Genomic DNA, 21,456 nt, shown 5'->3' with positions numbered 1-21,456 from the left:
ATTTCCATTAACTTCAGTTTTCTGTCATATAACAATAGCAACAAACAGCAAAATGAGCTACGTTGCAAAAATTCAGTTCAGTTTTCATACATAGTTTTATTTGATTCCCACAATAATCCTATCAATATGTACAGTTCTGCCCACTGTACAGGTGATAACGTGAGGCTCAGAGAGATTTAATGAGTTGGTCAAAATTGAAAGGGGTCCTAAGTGAGGGCTTCATTATCAGTCAGCTTTCTGTTAGCCTGTGCTGCATGAAGCTTTGGGTTACAGATGAGTATGTACTTGATTGTCCCCTTGCTAGTTGTCAATGAAATGCCTTCAAGTCTAGCCCTGTGTCTTACTCACTTCCTAAGTATACACAATGCTGAGTTTTCTTCTTTGCACAATGAAATTAAACGATATTTTCTTTCAAAACTTAATTAAGACCCTTTTGTAGTTCATAGGCATTGGGTTTTCACACTGAAGTGTGAGGTGTGCCTCCCTCAAACCTTGTCATGATGGCAGCACATTACCTGTCTGACATGGAAAAAAAACTTAAGGAAGAAAAGTTAATGGTTTATCACATAGCTGCTAATGAACTTGTTAAATTGTACTGAAATTATTTTAGATATATTTGATCTTTGTTCTTTAATTTGTTTGTTTAGTCTTCTGCCCCGGTAATAACTTATTTAGGGACCACTTTACCTAACAGTGCCCGGTAATAACTTATTTAGGGACCACTTTACCTAATAGTGTCCCCCTTGAGTCACTCCCAGCATGTCATTTTCCTTATGTAGCACTAAGACTACCACAAATTTCCTTTTTGTTTATTGCCTGCTTCCCATCATTGCCACTAGAATGTTAGCTTTATCAGAGTAGTTTCCTGTTTTGTTCGTAACTCTATCTCCAACGCTTAGTTAGAATAGTGCCTGGCATTGTAGCTCAATAAATATCTACTGAGTGAATGGATGAATATCAGTTGTTTTTAACATAAACTCCCATAATATCATCATAAATTGTTAAAAAAAAATTGCTGTACAAGATGCTCATTTGTGACCGTGGTTTTGCTGATGAATGCTGAGTTTATACAGTTTATGCAAGTGAACTATGAATGAGGATATAAGGTTGGCAAACTGAGAAATAAATGTGTGTGTATTTATTTTTTTTTAATTCAGGAGACTACAAAACTAACAAAACTTACTTGAAAACACTAACATGTTTAAAAAAGTATAATTAAATATATATTGTTTAAAAAGAATTATAAAACTACTTCCAATCTAATTTGTACCCTCACAGTATCTTGAATAAATCTGTTGTGATGAAACTAAGGGAGATAGTATATTTTGTTTGTGTATCTTTTCAGTTAAGATGTGGTTTTCAATTGATTTTTATAAATTGTATCTTTAGTAATAGCATAGTGTGGTGAGGGTGTAAGGTATACAGTTTTTTTTTTTGTTTTTTTTTTTTTTTGCATTTCTGGCATTTCTACTTGGAGAACAGAGGAAGCAATGCAAATTGGTTTATAATATGTTCTTAATGTCTGGAAGTGCCATGGACATTTAAAGTTAATGTAAAATGCAATAGCAGCAACAAAAAGAGCCATAATAAACTTTAAGATAACTGAGTGTTAAGTGTTGAGAAAAGTCCTCTAACTGTGGTCCTCAAGCCCCCATACCAATCGGGGTGGGGGTGGGGGGCTGCACAGCAGGAGATGAGTGTGGATGGGCCAGCAAAGCTTCATCTGTGCTTACAGACATTGCCCATCACTCACATCACACCTAGCTCTACCTCCCCCCCCCCCCCCCCCCCCCCGCCGTCAGTGCAACAACTGTCTTCCATGAAACTGGTCCTGGTGCTAAAATGGTTGGGGACCACTGCTAGAAAATCGGTTTGGTGTGGCTGGAGCCCAGACTGTGCTTGTTTTCAGCTGATAGTGGAAAGTAATTATTACCTCAACAATATGAAATTGCGTCCTTAGTAAAGTCTAGATTAGAATTAAGAATATGTACTGGAAAGTGATACTTTCAGAAGACAGTAGACTTTAGGTTAGGAAAACACCCATGTTGTAAAGAAATTCATATGTACTCTGTTAAAGAAAAAAGTTGATGCAAATCAAAGCAATATCTCCTCTGTGTTAAGATTGGGAAAATATTTTTGGTTCCAGATTTCATCAGAGGAACTCATTCCATGCAACACATATGAAACTAGTAAAATTTACTCAAAAATTTAAGCTTTGTATGCTGCTAAATTCTATAATATTATCTGCAGAATTGGAAATATTTTATGACTCAGAGCTTTGAAATGGACAGCTGAGTGTTTCAAATAAATCTTTGGGAGTTCATTATTATCCAACAAAGTTATTGCTCACTAGATCTGAAATAACAAATCTGTGGCCTTGACATTTAATCAAAGCATGAAACACATTTATTGAATCTCATATTTGAGATTATTATTCAATAGCTCCCCAATTAAAGCATGCAAATTTTAAAATTCAATTCAGATGAAGTAAAATACAAAATGCTTGTTATATATGCACAGAATTTTTTTATTCATTGCTTCATAATCCATTGCCTTTTCTTCAGAATGTTTATTTTGAGTTTTTAATGAACAAAATAGCTTTAATGTAAGTATACAAAGAACCACCCAGAATTTATTTATTTATTTTTGAGACAAAGAGCTAGAAGGTTGAAGCTGCCCATATTTCCCTGTGACTGATCAGTTCAATGTAAATTATTTGTAATGCAATGTTGAAAGGAAGTTTCTACCTGCTCTAGGGCTGGTATTGTACATAGTACAATTTTACATGTCGACATCATTTAAATTATTCGACTTTTAAATCTCTTCTTCAAAGTGTGTCTAAAAAGAAAGGAAGAAAAGGGAGAGGAAGGATAGAAGGAAGAAAGGAAGAGAAGCCAGAGAGAGAGAGAAGGAAGGGAATTTCTACCATGATTCTTTTTCACATTCTAGTGAGAGATATTCTAAGTATTGTCTATTCATGAGCATCTGCAAATCACATTGCAGCTTAACTGTCTCTTCTCTGATTTAATAGAAACTTTGATTGTTTTCTAGGACTTACATCCAAAGTAATTGTTTTTGCATTTTAATATAGAAAGAAGTAGATTGAATAAATGCATAACATATTAGAAATGCTATTAAGCGAATGATTCTATGTGGTACTGTTGAGTGAATGTTTTTCTTTAGTCTTCTAACAAAACACAAATTTCTCCAATTATTTTTAAACTGATTGTTCTCTATTGTTGCCCAAGGAACAGTGAAAAACCGAGTTTGTATGTTGATTCCATTTCTTTGGTATGATTAAATGCTGTAGCACAAGACTAACACAGTGTACAGTCAGGCGTTTTTCCCTCCAAGATCGGTAAGGGCAGTTTTTATCTGCATCCTTGATACAAAGTATTTTCACACACTGAGCTTTTTTTTTGAGACAGAGTCTCACTCTGTTGCCCAGGCTAGAGTGCCATGGCGTCAGCCTAGCTCACAGCAACCTCAGACTGCTGGGCTTAAGCGATCCTCCTGCCTCAGCCTCCCAAGTAGTTAGGACTACAGGCATGCACCACCATGTCCAGCTAATTTTTTCTATATATATATATTTTTAGTTGACTAGATAATTTTTTTCTATGTTCAGTAGAGACGGGGTCTTGCTCTTGCTCAGGCTGGTCTCGAACTCCTGACCTCGAGCAATCCACCCGCCTTGGCCTCCCAGAGTGCTGGGATTACAGACGTGAGCCACTGCACCCAGCCTACACTGAGACTTTAATTCCTGTTGTCTTATTGTTATTTATATTATAAATCCCTGTTATCTTTTAGTAGCCATACTTTACCAAACCTTGCCCTATTTGATTCTTTCCTTCAAAAATTGTGAGCCCTTCACTCAAGCTTAGAGTGGTGGGAAGGTTCCCCATGGCAGCAGTGGTAATGGTGGAAGACCTATCTGTTTTTCCAAATGTTTTTTAAGTGAACCATTTTTCTTAGGTTTCTCAAAATTAGTGAGCTTTCAGAGAGAAGAGACTTAACATTATTTTAAGGGCTGATAATTGAGTTGTTTTAGAAAAGTTGACCTTCCCACATCAGACCAATACCTGGAGAGTTTGAAAAGTTGTCAGACTTGCCATTGAATAAGGAGAACAATGACTTGAGTTTCTGTTGGTCCATATTCAGGGCCTTATATGTTCCAAATACTTTGCTGCTTTTCTTTTAGGTCCCAATAGAGAAGTAAGTAAAGGATTGAGTATTCTTCCCATTTTATTTAGCATGGAGGTGTTAATTTGCCTGCTTCAGTGTACACCGGTTTTGATATTATGTGTTCTAAGGTCCTGTGCAGCAATTTTGTGAAAAGATTATGTTACATGTTACTGTGAGATTAAGAATATGTTCCCAAGAAAATTAACTCATTTGTACTTTCTCTTGTTTCTGGTCCAGGAAAATAAGCTTGCCCTTACTGGTACATTAAGTATTAAGTTGTAGTGTATTCCTGGGATTTGATACATACATCAGTGGAGTTAAATTGGCTAAAAGAGCCATCAATGATAAAAGTGGGGATGCTATAAAAGTCTATGGCCTATCACATTCATGTGACTTAGGCAATCTGTATCTGTGTCTTTCATATTTATATGGATTTTTTCCCTTTCTCCATTTGCATAAATCGGTAGTGTATGTAATATAAATGCAAACAACAAAAAGCAAACCCATTTTTAAAGCTATGAGAAAATAGACCTACTGTAAGGAGCTTTGTTCTTTTGAGGCAGGAGGAACAATAAAAATACATGCAGAATTTGTATAGTGGAAGGTACTCTGAGGGTGTTTTTCCCTCAGTAAGCTAAATAAATAAATAACCTGTGGCAGTTGCTACAGCAACCCATTTTTGTGATTTGCAGAATAAGGGAGCAAACCAGATGTAAATTGTCAATCAGTAAGTTTGTTGTCATGGAAGATGGTAACATATGCAGTCTCATTTGGTCAATTTATATACTTCTATGGTGTTTTGTTCTCTATGCAACATGCTGTCATGAATTAGTATTCCATTCTTTGGCTGCATACTCTGAGTTCCTGAGTTTTATACATGATGTTAACTGGAATAACTAGATGTCAGCTTCATAGAAGATTGTTATTGCAAAATGAAGATTATTTGACATCTGTTTTGTAATTTTCCAGCCTATTGACAGGCAAATTCTTTAGCTTATTTCATGGAGAAGAATCTAATTTTTAAAGGGCACTTTAAAAGGTTTTTTGATTATTTTATTTGGAAATACATATTTGCAATCTACAGAGATAAGAATACATTTTTTGTGTCAGACCTTTCCTGTGGAAATAGAAACAGCTCTGGACTGGAAGCTTCTGAAAGTCTAGTCATGCCTCTCTCTGCTCTCTGTGTTGTGGCAAGTGGACCTACATTTTAGATCCAATTCACTCTAATAGCTATTATATCTTCAACTCCCCATCCTTTGCTTTTATTTTTCCTCCATTCTTCTGTCTGAGACTATTCCCTTCTCTCTGTCTTCCCCACTGTTCAAGAAGCCAGGACCCACGGAATAGATTTATGTCCCTGCTTGTAATGGAATGAGAGCCTCGATGTTTGTATGCATTTTTTCTTTTTTTTAAGAAACAGGGTTTTACTCTGTCTCCCAGGCTGGAATGCAATGGCATGATCATATCTCACTGCAAACTCAAACTCCTTTGCTTAAGTGATCCTCCCACCTCAGCCTCCCCAGTAGCTGGGCCTACAGATGTATGCTACAATGCCTGGCTAATTTTTTTTTTTTCTTGTATGGGCAAGGCCCAGGCTGGTCTCAAACTGCTGTCCTCAAGCAGTTCTCCTTCCTGGGCCTCCCAAAGTGTTGGGATTACAGGCATGAGCCACCGTGCTTGGTCTGTATGCATATTTTTAATTTGATAAGAAGTACAGTTTACAGTTTACTGGAAATAGATTAATATCTCCTCTCCTCATGGCCCCTTAGTAAGTCCTCACATTTTCCTTCCCTACTAGCAACCTTCCTTTCCCTACATTTAAAAATCTTTCTTTAGCATTTATTCCAAAATGTCAACAATCGAAAAGACTAGGTAGAAGGATTAGTGATAAGACTTTTCTGTTATTTAGCACTATTTAACACTATTGTTGGCAACCATACTAAGTAGTTTCACATATAATATCCCCCTCATTCTTTAAGATTGATACCAGCATCAATAGAAGTAATGGTGTTAGTTACTAAACTGACAGCATAAGAATATTCTAAATATATATGCATGGAGCACTAGCAACAGGAGTGAAAACATTTTTAAAACACAAGGTAGAGTTTGGTCATTCTAAAGCAGATGAGAAAAGAAATTGTTTCATTCTCTAAAATAATAACTATGGATTATAGAACTAAACATTTATGGAAAAATGGGACACAGAAGAAGTGGGAGAAAGAAAATTGTATGGCTTTTGTCTCTTCCCAACCTGAGGTTTTTTCATTTCCAGCTCTGCCAAATTGGCTCAAGATGTGAAGAGTAGAGGCATGTATGTGCATGCATGAACAAAGGAAGGAAGGAGTCCTTCAACAGTGGGGGTCATTTCTGTAGCAACGTTGGCTTTTGAAAAAGTTGCCTGAAAATAGGCCAACACCCAGAGATAAGAGGGGTATAACACCTGCTGGGGAAGTGAATATGAAAATGTAGCTTTTCTCCCAAAACACTTATTACAGGAGAATCACTTTTCAGGGTTCCCACTTTGTTCTACACTTAACACCAATATTTCTTAAATAGCAAATGGAAATGCTTGCTTTCTCTGTTGCTCTCTGGCACTGTCAGAATGGTGTTCAGTAGAAGCAGCCTAGTGATTAAGGGATTGAATATGGACTCTAGTTCTTCCTCTACATCTACCACATCACTGTTTACTCATCTACCTAAAGGTCAGTGATGATAGTACCTATCACACAGGGATGTTGTGAAAATTAAATAAAATAATGCTTTAAAAATTCTTAATACAAAAGAGTTCTTTGTTCTGCACCATAACAATATAAAGTAATTACTAAATATTAATCAACACCAAATTAAGAGTAATCATCATTGTGATAATAACTGACGAGAATTTGTTGTAACTTAAGCCTAGTTTAGAGGTAGAGATGTGGGAGCAGAAGGAGTGGTAGAGCAAAGCACAGCTACTTGAATGGCATTTGACTCTGATTTTATCATAAAAAGTTGTAGAATTTTGCTTGCCCAGTAGATTTTTTCAGTTATTTCTATGAAAATTACTCTTAAAATGTGCCACAATATTTGTCATCTCAATTATATGACATGTCTTAGAAGAAGAAAAAAGTCATTGGAAACTGGGTCCAAGTAAGTGTGGCTAGACTTTAATTTAATATCCTTAAACTGGTTAAGAAGTATAGGCCGGGCGCGGTGGCTCACGTCTGTAATCCTAGCACTCTGGGAGGCCGAGGCGGGTGGATCGCTCGAGGTCAGGAGTTCGAGATCAGCCTGAGCAAGAGTGAGACCCCGTCTCTACTAAAAATAGAAAGAAATTATATGGACAACTAAAATATATATATACAAAAAAATTAGCCGGGCATGGTGGCTCATGCCTGTAGTCCCAGCTACTCGGGAGGCTGAGGCAGTAGGATCGCTTAAGCCCAGGAGTTTGAGGTTGCTGTGAGCTAGGCTGACGCCACGGCACTCACTCTAGCCCGGGCAACAGAGTGAGACTCTGTCTCAAAAAAAAAAAAAAAAAAAGAAGTATTAACAGTTGGCAAATGTTCAAAAAAATCTAGTGTTTGTGTGCAGGTGTGCATGTGTACGTGCATACTTGTTGGCATTGCAATAGATAGCAGTGTGTAGAAGTCAAGTTTTTAACTATAAATCTATAAAAATGCTAATACAGTATGTTTTTTGAGTTGATAGAATTGGGTAGTTGTCATTTTCTTGAGATGTGGTTATATTTGGGGAAACGACTTGTCTTACAAAGATTGTTAAAATTTAATTTAAAAATTGTTCATTAGTACACACAAGAACTGCTAAGGAGAGTGCACATGAGAGAAATGAAAACTCTTTCTGTGAATTCACTATGATGAATGGACACTCTGTAGTCATGAAGAAGACCATGTTATTGTCAGCAGTTTTAGTATTTTAGCAACGCAGGGGCTTGAGTGCTCATTGTTCTATACCGTGCGTTCTTTTGGGAGGCAACTTATAACAAAATTTTAAAGTTTAAAAAATTTTTCATGACATATATAATTTCAAATAATGTAATTTTTTTGTGTATGTTACAAAGACTTTTATGACCCCAGCAAAACAGATTTGGGCAGAATGGTGTCAGAGCCTTTTAAATTTGGGATGGAATGTCTAAGAGTATTAGAAGTTTCAAATAGAATACCACAAAGAAGATGGATCATTCTATTTATACTTTGGATAAATATGAAACTCACTATCTTTATGGTTGCCATTTTCTTGCTTATGGGTTTTCATTTAATAATTTTTCTTTCCCTCTCTTATTATTTATTTGCCTGATTTAAAAAACAAAACTACTCTTCAGTTACAATCACTTTAGGGCAAAAATTCAAAACTCCAGACCCAAGTAATTAACATGCTTGATGCAGAGCAGTAGCAGCACATTACTGTCAATAAAATGCCAATCTAAAGGGACATCTTGAAAAGTGACTGGATGATAATGAGTTGGGCTTCTGCCTAACTCCAGCAGCTAAGAGGTTGTACAAATAAGGACCTTTCACAGGGAAGGTATTGCTGAGTTACTCTATAGAGTTGAGTTTGGGAACTGTTGGTCATCATGGTGCATAAAAAAACCATGATTTGATAGAAGCACATAGTCTAATCTTTTTGAAACTCTATTATCACAGTCAGTGTACTGTGAAATACCCACTGTTCAAGGATTAAATCACCTGGTTTTGGTTCCGATTGTCTTTAAATAATGGGGTCCCATTGACCAAGTGATGTAATAGCTGTAAATTCTGTCTCGTTTAGAGATTGTGTTATGCCAATTCTGACTCTTTGTATTATTCAGTGGCATTTGAAAGCAAATCCACAGGCAATGTAGAATTCAATAATTGTGTGTTTGTGGCAGATTCTGAGTGACCCTTGGTTGAATTCCATATGGAATGTGGTATTGTATATGAAAGTTGGAGCTCATGAACATACGGGCAAAAGGTTTGTCTGTTTCAGGTAGATGTTCCTCCTAAGGATACATAATCTAACACCCAACAGACATCATCCAAGAGCCAAGAAATGACTATGGATGATGTACCTTTTTAGACTGGGGGAAGTACAGATAGCAGTTATGTTTGCCACACTCTTACATTATTACATATTAAAAGGTCATCCTCTTGCATGTTGTAGATCCCTTACATATAAACCTATTCCGGTCTTGGGAAAAATGCAACAGAATGTACCCATTATTGTATGCATATTCTGTATAAATTCAAGGAATTGTTTATCTCAAATAAAAATGTTTCACTAAACCTAAAACAAAATGGTAGACAATACACAAAAAGGATTTGAATCTTCACCTGCCAATTATGAAACTTTGTGCAGAAAATAACTAGGGATTTTTAGGTGTCATTCTCAGAGACTCTGAGAGTCTGCATTAAAAGTAGGAAACCAAGTGAGTTTGGTGTAGATCATCACAGTTACAGATATTTGATTTTATTTGAGATGTCATACATACATCATTCTTTATTGATATGCCAAAGTTCTGTTTACTGACTATGGATATATCCATGGTCATTGATTAAATGACCGTAATATAACACATCTAAATGAATAAGTGGCAAAATATCTTAGAATCTCTCTCTCTTCAAAGACTCATGGAAGTCTCTATCAAGTAAAATACAGAGCAGCACACTGCTTTATAATTAAACATGATGATGTAAAAAGAAAGCCCCATGATTATGTGGGGTTAAGAATTTAACACATTAACTGCCATGTGAGTTATTTAACTAAGGCTAGTTTTGAACCTGTGGCCTCGTGAAACATATGTAGCTCACACGTCTCTTCACCTTGGGAGCTGCGAGAACTATTTTTCAAGTTATAACTCACATGCAGAAAACAATAAAAAATAGTTTCATTAAATTACAAAGGGTCATTTTGTTTTCAAAGTTTTTATTCTATTTTCATAATAAAACACTGTGACCCCACGGAATTTTTTTTTTTTTTTTTTTTTTTGCTAGTGTGGCAGTCAATGTGTTAATATGCCATTACCTTCACCATGGTGTGGGGAAGGAGTGGAACCTGAATGTGGTGATCAAGGAGGAGGAATTACCATTCTAGATAGGAAAAATTATCTTTGCAAATATTTCCCAGTCTGGTAAGCAACATTCAGGGGTGAAAGGATCAGGTAGAAACACTGTTCTATTGGTTCAATTTGCAAGATATTTATGGTCAAGAAAATTTTCCGTATTTCATTACTGATTTCCATTCCCTAAGAAATGATAAAGATCTTAGATGTTCACAAGTCCTTAGGGAATTCAACCATGATCATTTTTAATACATATTACACTTCTGAAATTACACAGATTAATGAGAATGTTTAAGGAGAAAATCTACAAGTAATACTTTTATTTTAGATTAGTTGAATTATATTAAGTGTTCATTATATTATTCATGAAATAAGATTATACTAATCAGGTTGTACCATGTGCTAAAACTAGAAAGTTTGATAAATTATTATATAAGCTTCCTGATCTTTGCTGAGCAGCATAAAGCTATAGAAAGAGCCTGTTATTGGATGCTTCTGCATAAAAAGTCAAATGCTTTCCAAAGGAGAAATATATTATGCTCATTCTAAGAAATATGTGATGTGGAATAACATTGTTTTTAATAGAATGAGCTCTGGAGTTAGACTTTCAGGGTTCAAATCAGGACCCTGCCACTAAATGCAGTTGGGCAAATACTTCTTCTTTCTAAGGCTCATTTCCCACATGGAACTGAGAAGTGAAATGAGATGAAGTGTGCAAAGAGCTTCACCAGGGTCCAGGCTGTGGTGCATATTTAACAGATGTTGCCCGGCATCCCCCCTTCTTTATCCTCTTCTTCCTCCTCATTATATTATATGAATATAAGAAATAGCAGGAAGAAAAAAAAGCAGAAGTTTGAAATTATACACGTCCTTCTTTATCTCTTACATAGAGGTAGGTTATTCATAATGCAAAGCTATTTTAACCTTTTATCATCTCAAAATTGAATTTCATTTTTCAGTTGTCTAATTGTTTACAATTTTGAAAAAAATCTTCATTTTGAGAAGATGTATGTCGACATGAGCTCTCTAAACCCCATTTCTAATCATTGCAAGAATCCTCAGTAACATTTTTGCCTTAATTTTGCATTCAGCTTTTTCTTATGTAGGACAGTCAAACTGAAGGACTCCCCCGATAGCCCTTTGAGGAGGTCACTTAGCAAGAAATGCTGAAGTTTTACAAACAGCTGGTATAGAACACTTCTGCTGAAGTTTTAGGTTTGGCTCAGCATTCTCAGCTTGAAAACCAAATTACAGCCTCTGTGAATTAACTTTGCAGGGCGGGAAGCTTATTAATACTGAGGTAGATTGATGAATTGCATTGAAAATTGATGATCATACTAGCAGTGAAATAGTATTCAGGCTGTTTTCATCTTCATCATTTAAAAGAGAATGTAGGAGGAAAACTAGTGTCCACAAATTAAAATTGGATCCATGGAAAGATTGTTATAAATAATGAAATTGGAGACCATGAGCTAAGCTTTGCATTTTTTCCTTGTGCCGCTTATTGCACTGAATAACCTCAGGTAAAGAAGCGTGTGGAATCCTCCTTGATGGCGCAGTGGTGAAAGTGGACCATAAGCTGCCAGTTCACAGGTCCAGCTGTGAACCGAACTGCAAAAATCATTTTAGTTAATGGATAGCAAGACTCAAATATAAATAAGTAACTCATAACTCCTTTCTCAGAAATGAAAAAAAAAAACACGTATGAATGAATCCGGCAAAGAGACAATATTCTAGTGTAAGCAGAATGTATAGTATGAAGTTATCAATGGAGTTACCGTATTTTGCTATAGCATCTGACTTCGGGAAGGCAGTATAGACTAGCTATATCTAGGCGGTACCAACGGGAGGCAGTGTTGCCTCGTGCACAAGGGTGTGTTCTTCAGAGCCAAACTGACCTAGGTTCTTTTTTCCTGTTCTGCCTTTAATTAGTTGTGGCAAGCTATGTTTCTTCTCTAAGCCTTATTTTCCACATTTGTAATGTGGGGCTAATAATAGTACTTACTTCATGTGGTTGTTATGAGGATTAAATAAGAAAATGCATGTTACATATGGCACAGAAAATGCTTCTATATAATAAATGAGAATGGCTGATATTTATCACTCCCTTAGTAAAAGATTGTCTAAGACAGATGATAAGGTCTCAGCTTCCATTGATTTATGTCATAGCATTTATTTTAATTCTTCATTTCTCTGACCATTTTGTCTAACAGCAGCATATGATACAATTTATGGTGTAAATGTAAAAACGAGACTGATAGCTACATGGCTTTTGCTTCTTTGTTAAAAATAAAGTAACTGATTAAGGAAATGGTAGTTTGGCAGATGCCTCACTGATTTGAAAAAGTTAGCTGCCCATCACCTTATGGCACTCTGAGCAGCGATATTCTTTGTGTAAAAATTGTGTGGGTGATAAACTACAATAAGAGGAACAAATACGAATTATGTGTTTGGTAAGTGAATGAGGTCAGCTATGTGCATAACGAATTGACATGGTTGAATATAGTTTAGGCTCACATCTTGTAATGGCATTGTATGTGTTTTTCATTTAAGAATTACTATGAATAGAGCTTCCAAGGTTTATATGTTGTTAGAACGTATGTATGTTCCATATATGGTGGTCTTTCCCTTCTGTACTACTCACTTCCTCTTCAATGATGCAGCATTGTGACCTAGACTCACTTCGCTCTTTGCCTACTCTATTTTTTGTTCTCAATGCTCTGGGTACCTGTGGTGTAAGGCTGTTAACCCCATGGCCTTTGTAGAAAATCAAGATATACGAACTGATGGGCACACAAGTGCACAGAGGGAAGTAAAAGTCATAGGAAATCAAGCAAGGGGCCGGGGGGAGGAGGGAAGGAACAAAAACTCACCTAACGTGTACAGTGAACACTATTTGGGTGACGGGCACATCTACAGCCCTGACTCAAGCCATGTATCAAAAACATTTGTACCCCCTTTAAATTAAATTAAAAATAAACTATAATCTGTGTGGATTATATTGAAATTATTCCCTGCAAATATTGAAATTTCAATAAAGGTTATTGTGGTTCCATGTGTTCTACAGATGTTGAATACTTTTTGTAGAACATGTTCAGTATTTGGTGTTTCTGAGTGACTGAGTTTTGATAAGAATAAAGTTAAACTTAGAGCCCATTAATCACTAATAAATAATGGTAATACCAATATTTCTGAGGCACATGAATATAGTGATGAAGAAAATAGTCTAATGACATAAAGGCCAACATGAATTTTATCTTTGAAAATATACACACATTTTTAACATTTTTTTCTTAACGAAGGTAAACTGCAAATTAGGTGACAATGTAATTCTTAAGTGCTTTAACCTCTTAGCCTTAGGAGACTGTAAGTTTATGGAACAAATGTTACTCCAGGAAATGAATCTTCAAAAATATTGGCCTTTATTTCTTTATAGTCATTATATTAATTTAGTAATTTTAGAAAAAAAAATTATAATAAGCCCAAATCAATCCTCTCTACCATAGTGAAAATGAGGCCTCTCAAATATTTTCTGTAGTCAAATATCCACTTTTATTCATGTCATTCGTAAGTGTGAGTCCTAAGCCTTCCTGAAGGCTTAGCCCACAGCAGTTTAGGGGGCTTAGTCCCAGGAGAATACATTCTCCCTTTCCTAGAGTCCCTGTTGTGTACAATTCAGTGAACACTTCCTCCCTCTTTCATTTCTCAGGGAATTGGATCTCAGGGGTTTCAGGCTTCCTGAAATAGAAAATATCACCTGTGATGCTAAGCCTTTAATTGATTCAGTGGGATTTTGGTGCAGGCATGCCAAAAATGGTGATGGTCACGTGCCTTTCCTGAATAGAGTAGCTGGTTGTGGAATGGTTCTCCTTCTGAAAGTAAAGCTCAACATGACAAACTTCAGAACATGTCTTTTATAGGTATGTTTATTCATTTCAAGGATTATATTACTTTTGAAATTCAAAATATCCCTTAGAAAGAGCTCTCAGAATAATGTAAATGTTTACTGGAATTCTGACTTTACTAGTTTACAAATATAGTAGTGTATTTTTAAATTAACTCATATTTTTGACTTGTTTAGTGTATCATTGTCTCCCCAAAACAGACTAATCAGAAAGGAGATGCCAGAGAAGTTCCTTTTAAGTTGACATTTAATCCAGTGGTGATTCTTCAAGTGACTTTGGGGACTTTGTTCATAATTTTCAGCAACCTGGAAAATCCCTGAATAATTTACTCATTTCATTTTATCCAATTTTTGAGACCTTTGCCAAGTATCTCTTTATCAACGTGCTAATGCTGTCAGACAAACATATGGATGAGTAGGTAGAACTACAGACACTCTTTTTTCCCAAGAATAGATGTTAGTTGTGTTTTACTTATTTAACTCAGGCATAGTAATAGCTGTGATTTAAATTAAGAAATACACATTTCAATTTGCAAAAATCCATCCAGATACAGTGTGGTATGGTACAAAGAACAAAGAATTTGGAAGGGTAACATCTGGAGTGGGAGTTCAAGAAAAAGGGGACAGATATTTATTAATGGCTTCTAAAATGCCAGGGATCAGTGCTGCATCCATGCTAACTCCTACTCTGGGGTCAGGAGACCCTTGCTCCTCTACATGTTAGCAAGTCTCGACCATCACAGAACGTTACCCCCCATCTTAGAAGAACAATGATGACGATCATCATACCCACCCTACTTCACCAGCTTGTTGTGAAGAGCCAAGTCTTTGTTGAAAAATTGCTCTGTAAACAGTTGAGCCCTAAAAAAATATTCAGTTATTATGTTATTTTTTTGTATCTCTCTTCTCAAAAGTTTTTGAGTCAGTTAATTACTATTATGTTAAGCAAAATTTGGAGAGCACATTTAGAAACAGAGAGAAATTTGCTAAAAAGAAAAAAATGGAGTTGTGAGATTAAGGAGGTATAATTGCCTCCACCTACAAAGCTCTCACTCTAAATCTGGAAATGATAAAGTGGGCAGGTTGGAGTAGATGGAGGGAAAACGAAAGAGAGTGAGTGAGAGAGAGAGAGGGTTTGCTATCCTGAGACTGCATTCATTGCTTCCCAGTGAGATGTATAAGCAAATACGGATCCTGAAAAGGGACATGGTATATAAAAAGGGCACATCTTAATTGCCTTAAAATATTTATAGTGAAACCAAGTAAAAAAGAATATGGATACTCTCCTCACAATTCTTAGAAAAAACTTACAACTTATTGTGGATGATCGTTAGCTGAATCTCTTTTAGGTGAAGGATAGTAGTATTACTATAAAGATGTTTCAAAAACAGGGCAAAGCTCTAATTTTTATAACTCACTACACAATATAGTGGACTATATCCAAAAGATGAATTATTTAAAATATGTGGATATTATAGTAATTGCTGCTTCTATTACTGAATGTTGGCTTTTGCTTTTAGAGTACTTCATTATCTGGATAAACATTTCCTTACCTTTTGGGGGGCATATATCTGTGAGTTTTGGGGCATTTTTTTTGCACATATTTATGAGTTTTTAAAAAATGCTATCTTTGAAAGACTGAGGAGGCAAACTTCTAATGAAATGCTGGAGGAAGCGCTCTACAGGATTCTGTCCTAGGCCTCTCCAATAAATAGCTGTGTGAATTCAAAATGTCTATTATATTACATTATAAAGATGTTAAATACTTTAGGCCTCAGTTTCTCCATCTATTAAATGAGCACATTAGCTACTAAGAGTCTCTTGCAATTCAAAAATTCTGTGAAAACATTTTTTCCTTCTTTATTCTCATATGCTGAAGCTGTATAATATATTTTTATTAATGGCACCATAGAAAAAAAGCCCTCACTTATGACCTAAAGATGATTTAACATAATAACAAGCAGATAAATACAAACTTCACAAATGTAGTAGAAGGCCTGGTAGGCACTGCACTAATAGACATTTAGTCTTCTCTGCTAATCTTGTACTTGATGACCTCTGTTTAGCATCTATTGAGATCTTCCATTGCTTCCATAAAGTTAAGAAAAACATTTTGATTTCTATGTTACTTTTTCCCATGCTCTGATACCACCTACTTTCTTTATATTCTAAGCTGATTTCCTTTGACATTGTGTCTAAAGGAGCAATTGTTACCATGGTCTAGTGACCTCCCAGGAGTCTAACTAGACATCACTTTATCAGAAGGGGAGGGGAGGAATTCACTGAGCTCCATGCAGGACCTATCTTCAGTTGTTACACAGTGAAGCTTTCCTAAGTACTGGTTGCATGGCCACTATCAGAGAGCTTTATCTTTGACAGTGCTGATAAGATGTACTGATGTTTTGCCTAGTGTCGACCTGCTTTATTTAGTTTCAGGTACCAAAGAGTGATACATAAGTAGCTAAACCCTCAGAACCAGATCTACATGGAACATTTTAATGAGATGCAGACATGTCCACTGTTTTTCTAGATAGGCTGGAACCACATTATTTTAAATTATTCTTTGAGGGCATCCTAACTGAGGCCAAAAGTAGGGACTCATTTTTTAGCTTCTTTTTAGTGATCTTTTCCAGATTCATCAACAGATAACTTATCTGTGCCTATGTTTAGGGGCTGCTAATTAAGTAATAACATTTAATTTACATATTTTTTTTTAAAACTCGGGTTACAAACCTTTCTGATCAACTTAGTTTGCTAAAAATATCATAATGCCATGTTACATAGGAATGTTACACGAGAAAAAATTCAGAATGGGGAGGGAGTGAAACATCAAACCCATTTTGTGGCAAAAGCAGTAGGTATAGAAAAAGAACAAAGAAACACTGAAATACAGTTAGTGTATCCTAAGTTCATCACCTTTTCCATAGGTCCCTAAATTGCTGGCCTAGAAAGCTGGTAACACTGTTTATTAAGCCATTAACAACACAACCACCACCTCCAAATACAAAACCCCACCTATCCATCGGCACTCTAACTCAGCATGTTGCCTGAGACAAGCGACACCCTGAAAAGACGGTCCTTTGAAGCTTGTCTTGCCAGGACACTAGTATTTCTGGTGTAGTTACATGACTAGGGGAGACCATGGTTAGTTAAGTCTTCCAGGCATGCACATATGTCCATTATCTGGCATTGGTAGACACTGATCAAATCACCAAACTCACTGGCACACACTAAGAGACAACACCGGCAGCCTGGAGTGACTGTATTTCTCAGACTCAAGTGGGCACATCACTGATCTCTGTAATCCACAAAATATGTATGTGAGCTTTACTAAGGTTAAAGAGTGAATCCACTGTTCTTAGATGTCATCGATTGCAATTTTAAAATAGGCTGGGTAAGATTTAAGAGTGTGTGTGTTTGGTATGAAAAGTTTCCCCGGAAAAGGTCTAGGAAAAACTGAAATCAATACTGCAATGCTACATTATATAGGAGTTTGAAATCGGGAGGTTGAATATCTACTTCAAGCTTTTCCTTTTGTTTAGGAACTTAGGAGGTACCTCAAAATATCAGATCTGGTCTATTTCAAAAGCAGCACTTCTAATGAATAGCAGAAAGGCAAATAAAACACCTTTTCGTCTTTGTAATAAATCATTTTTTATATAGATTGCATGTGCTGTTTGAGGCAGAGCGAGCAAGCCTGCCAATATTGCAAGCTGATGCTTCAGCACCTTTCATTTTTCACTCTGAGCAGGAACCCTCTTCTTAAACTTGTTCATTTTACACAGGGAAAATCGAAGCCACTGGCATACTGTCAGAGCAGCTTTATTGTCATCATTTACAAAGGTCATTGGAATTAATTGACTTCTTACATTACATATTGTAAACTGATTCATTTTTTGACACATTTATGGGAAAGTGGCAGGATCTAAGTGGCTGGTTATTGTCTTTTGGCTTTGGCTTACATTATAAACTAGGAAACCAATAATAACTCTAAAATCGCAGTTGTGGGGGGGGAGACAACAAAATTTAAAAGAAGCGGACTCCATTAACTATTTGGTTAGTTGAACCAAAGGCAAGGGAGGAGAGAGCTCCAGAAAATGAAATATAAATACTGGGTTTGTTTTAATGTCTGTCCAGGATCCATTAAACGGTGCAGTGAACATTTCTTTGAACATCATCAATTGTTGTTGTCTATTTGAAAGCATATTCTAAGTAGCTGGCTTCTTTTTACCACATTGGAAGTAAAAATTAACCCACACTGTATTACATGAATCATCACTACATGGATGCCCATAGAGTTTACTGAAAGTAATTCTGTCTCAAAGGCATTGAAAGTAAAGATGAGAAATATAGGATATGAGTAATTATAGTACCAGGGTGCTTTATTTTCTAGGTAGATAATTTTGAATCTTTGCTTCTCTTTTTATTTTTCACATTATCCCCTTTTTAGTAAATTAGGAAGGTTCCACTCATATTCATAGCCTGCTTTCACTGAAATTAGAGGCACGGAAACAAGGACATATTGTTAAAAATGAATAAATTAGAGCTGAATTAAGCCATCCAGCTCAATAACAGCAAGGGGAATATAGCAGTTGGTTTGAACAAACAATCTTCTTAAATAGGAAATGTACTTTAAAGCCATCCTGCTGTGATCCTGTTAATTACCAAAGAAGATTAGAACTCTTCTGGTTCATGGGATCCTTTTACCTAGTGTGTGGCAGTTCCAGCTGCATTAGCAATCAGACATTCGCACTGTCCCTTCAGACCAGCGAGGGGATGTTATTAAAGGGAAGTCATTTACCCCAATCCGTAAGATATAGCCTGGCAGAAATTCAGTAACTGTTTGTGATATGCTCATTCCGCTACTCTGCCTAGTGGTTTTAGCTCTTGATACAAAACAGCATTTGCCTTAATTCCCATCCACTGGGTGAGAGGAAACAAAAATTCCCCCTTTGGGGGGTTGGTTTCAAAACACAGAATAATGTGTGATCATCTTTTCATTACAAATTAAGTGAAGAAAAAGGAAAATTGCCACCCCCCAACCCGTGTCTCTCTCTCCTCTCTGTTATCTGTCTCCTTCTCTCTCTCCCCCTCTCCCTCCCTACCCACCCTCCTTCTCTCTCTCCCCCAGTGTTCCCTTCTCGTCTCTCTCCCTCCTCTTTCTCCTCCCCCCAGCACTGCTTTTTCTCTCCCACTCACATCCTCTGATGGGCATTCAAGCTAGTAAAATGCATGTTGGAGAATCCCACAAACACAGCCAGGCACACACAGAGCCAGCGAGGTTTTGCATGTGAATTTCTTCTCAAAAGTAAAATGTAAAGAAACATGCTCTTAAAATTCAGACAAGAAGAAAATATCAAAGGAGAATGTAGGCATAAAAACATGAGCATCGACAGAACAAGAAATAGAGCACATTTTAAAAGATACGTGTATTTTAAACTTACCTCGAAAAGCAGTTTCAGTGCTAGACCACCTCCGGTGTCCCTGCGTGCCGGATTCCTCAGTTCCTTGGTTGAGATAATCACATGGTTGTGTTCTTGCCGGGGTGTAAATAGGTGCGTGTGTGTGTGTGTGTGTGTGTGCGTGCGTGTAATAAAATATCCACAGATATGTACTATAGATATGCACACATGCAAGCAATCTTATCTCTGTATTTTAAAATATAAAGGAAGGCAGGAAGCTGCAGCTCGGATTCCTTCTTTTTCCTGGAACTCTTTCTCTCGGTCGGCAGGCTGAGGCTCTCAATCCCGTGAAGAGAGATCCTGCGAGCTGGCTTTATTTCTCCCTGTTTCCATGGTGGTTAGTGGTGCATCGTTCACCCGATCAGTTGTCACACTGACATGGTGCTGCCTGCTCAGCGGTCATTAATAACTGAACACCCTCCACTCCCCAGAGAGGAGCCAATCGCTTCAGACTGCCAAGATGTAGCTCTCGCAGCTGCTCCAGTCTGGTTGGCTGAAACAACCTGTCTGTTCTATGACACTGCTGCTTAGGATACAAATAAGTGAAACAGGCTTGCATATTTTCCTAGGTATCATTTTCCTTTTCTCTCTCTCTCTCTCTCTCTCTCTCTCTTTTTCTCCAGGGAAATATGTTGGGAATTTTTGACAAGTTTTTCTACTTTGAGGTTATCAGTCATTTAGAGAAACTATGTTTTCACTCTGAAAATGGACAGGGCACACTGCTATTAAGGATTTCCCAAGTATTAAAAACACCTGGGAGAGACTCAAGCCTCCGACTCCCTCTCTGTGAAGTTCAGCAATGGCTGTATTATTTAAGAAGAGCAGCTTGAAACTGTTTTGAGTGGCATTTGATTCGCTATAGGTCCTACTTAATTTAACATATGTGCTTGCTGTTAAATAACACTTTTTTTTTAAAGCAATGACATTTCTTAACTGGATTGACCAGATTTTTAAAATAAGACATATATTTGCCTCTCTAATTCATAACATTGGGGGAGTAATTGTTTAAAATATGTATTTAAATTATATTCACTTCTTATGTGATGGAATAAATTTTCCAGGCACATATGAATGGGTACATGTGTAGGAGTGTTTGTGTGTATATCTCTGTGTGTGTTTAGGATGTATGTTTTACTACTCTGGGGAAATATTTCGACTATAATGAAGTCTCAAGAAAGTGATTTATGCTTATTATTAGTCCTGTTAACTCTGAATGGATATTTACGATAGTCTATATGAGCCACATATATAAAACATTGTTTGCATTACCAGAAATATGGAAAACAGAAAAACATAGCAGTTTATATTTTTCAAAAAAACACCTATGAAAAAATATACAGCAGTTTTAAAAATGTGTGTTTGGTAACCTTAATTAGCATGCTGGAGAAACATTTTGTTGAGAAGAATGGAACATGAGGATTAATTAATCAACAGGTCAAAAGCAGGCTAGATTCATGACTCTAGCCCTAGCTTTGAGAGACTACCCTCTAGTGGAGTAAAAAGAAATGACATTTATTAGATTTACTTGGGGGAAAGGCTTCATATCTAATTGTTCCTTAAGTGTTTATTGAAATGACATAGACAGTAGTTTGCGGTAATTATGGTCATAATAGGAAATTTTAAAAATGATAGGTTTGTCTTTAACTAGTAAATATTCTCACTCTATAGTTGTCTATAGTTTCCAACTGCTTTATTTTTTCCCTATAAGTATATGTTGAAATGATTTCTAACCCTTTGGTAAAGTTCAAGTCAAAAGCAGCTTCTCACTTAACCTAATAACACTTATTTCAGAATGTTATTGTAAGGTTTCATTCTTTACTAGATACTAGGGTTTGCTCAGAAACCACATAGTCAATTCTGTGTGTATT

At 36.4% G+C, this 21,456-nt stretch overlaps 1 protein-coding gene and 1 pseudogene across 4 annotated transcripts in view; both read left to right on the top strand.

Annotated features, from left to right (window-relative positions):
• IMMP2L (inner mitochondrial membrane peptidase subunit 2) overlaps nt 1-21,456 on the top strand; it is an 847,470-nt gene that overhangs the window by 416,695 nt on the left and 409,319 nt on the right. The window lies entirely within an intron of this gene.
• On the top strand, nt 428-525 carry LOC138377752 (small nucleolar RNA U13; annotated as a pseudogene).

This window comes from Eulemur rufifrons, chromosome 29, assembly GCF_041146395.1.
Source record: "Eulemur rufifrons isolate Redbay chromosome 29, OSU_ERuf_1, whole genome shotgun sequence".
NCBI lineage: Eukaryota > Metazoa > Chordata > Mammalia > Primates > Lemuridae > Eulemur > Eulemur rufifrons.
This window is presented reverse-complemented; position numbering and strand designations above follow the sequence as displayed.